This window comes from Macadamia integrifolia, chromosome 10 (assembly GCF_013358625.1).
Source record: "Macadamia integrifolia cultivar HAES 741 chromosome 10, SCU_Mint_v3, whole genome shotgun sequence".
In the NCBI taxonomy this organism is placed as follows: domain Eukaryota; kingdom Viridiplantae; phylum Streptophyta; class Magnoliopsida; order Proteales; family Proteaceae; genus Macadamia; species Macadamia integrifolia.
The window spans coordinates 33,506,235-33,508,188 of record NC_056566.1 but is presented as its reverse complement, the minus strand read 5'-3'; positions in this window follow the sequence as shown (position 1 = coordinate 33,508,188).

Below are 1,954 nucleotides of genomic sequence, written 5' to 3'. Positions count from 1 at the left end.
AAAAAAAAAAAAAAAAAAATCTTATCTTGATTCAAGACATGCTAGGTACAATAAAATTTTCTTAAATTAAGATTTTTCTTTCGATCAAACATAGCCTTGATTTTTTTTTTTCATCATAAACACTATTATAATTAATTTATTTTTAATTCCTCTTATCGTTTTTATAATTTTCAAAAAATCGACCCTCTATCCAATCAATTTAATGTAGAAAAACAACTTCAATGCACACATAATTAGCTATGGTAAAAAAAAATAAAATATATATATATATATATATATATATGATACGGCCAAATCGATCGCTCGGTAGGGTAAAGACACGCGTCGCCCATCGGGACACGTGTCGCCCACCAGATAGGGATTGCCAGGACTCTACCACGAAACCTGCGTGAAGAGAATATTCCCCGCCAATCGAGGATAAGATGTCTTTGAGTGGAATTCTAAGAGGGAAGAAGGTGGACCCGAGAATGACTCTTGGAAGGAAAGGGAAAACCTTAAACCCTAAGAACTACATAAGAGGGCCCGAGAGGAAGGAAGAAGATAGGCATCAATACTCCCACCATTACTCCTATACAAAAACTGTGCGCCCAATCCCTAACTTGAGCGTCGGAGGACTAACCCCGGACAAAGCTCCGAGCCTCTGCCGTCTGTGTTTGTGCAGGTCAGCTCATACGGATTTTTGGCAGCAACAATATATATAACTTCTAACAACAAAATATATCTATATATATATATATGTCAATTTTGAGCTTTTTGGTTTCCTACCAACGTCATCATTAATCTTACTATTTTAAATTTATAATATAACTTCCTTCAATGTCTATGCGTCAAGTTTCTTCCAGTGGTGAAAAAATTTATATGAAGGATTCTGGTAGGATAGGTCATAGGTCTATAGCTAGAGCTTCTAGCTATTGACCTGGATTAAAAATTAAGTATTTTATAATTTTTTTCCCTGGAAAATTTTGTAAAATAATACAACACACACTACCTATATCACGAGATACTACCCAATGGAAGTGAAAAAACGATAATTGAAATCTAATCCTATTAAACGACATAAGGCTCAGAACATGGCTTATGAGTCATAAGGTTGAAGGTTGAGTTCTCTGGCTATACATGGCCACCAATCTCATTAACTTAATGTGGATATGATATATTTTTTATTTCAATTAATGATTAATGGGTCATAATAGAATAGTTTTATCATTACATTGAGACTAATCTTCAAATCAACTAATTATAAAATAAAAGTAAAAGAACTTTGCCAGTCTGATGTTGCCTACACTAAGACACATGTGAACGCAAAAAAATTTTGCTCCATTCTGTCTTGAATCTTGACCTGTTTAATAATGTTCCACTAGTATGGCCTAATGAGGAGAAAAAATAATAATTTGATCTATTATTTTGAGTAGAGATAATTCAGTCTTATACAAGATCAATTTGGATCAATCCAGATCAAAGACCGTTGAGAGACTAATCCTAGTCCGATACCTAACCATTGAGAAACTAATCTCAATCCCATATCCGATATTATAAACCATGTCTTCACAATTTTCATCGATCCAGATCAATGTGAATGATTCCCCACTCTTTTCTTTTGGATTGGCAACCCTAGGAGTTAAACTCATGATTCTCTTTTTTTTTTTTTGTTGAAATGACCTCTTTATTGTGAGTTGTTGGTCTTTTTCAATTGAGTTACCCCTAGGATTGATGCTTATCCGCTTGTTAGTGCAAGAGTAACACTTCTATAAGGAAACAAACAATCTCACCTTGCATGAAAAGACATAATGATTCACTCCTTGATACTTTTGTGTGTATTGCAATGTACGCATGCACAAGAACCACACTCCCCCATTACCCCCCAGGTAAACCACTTCTTCCCCATAACCGCGATTCCATAACAGAGTCGTCTTAGCACAAGGAAGGGTGCTGTCAACGGTCCCCCCCCCCCCCC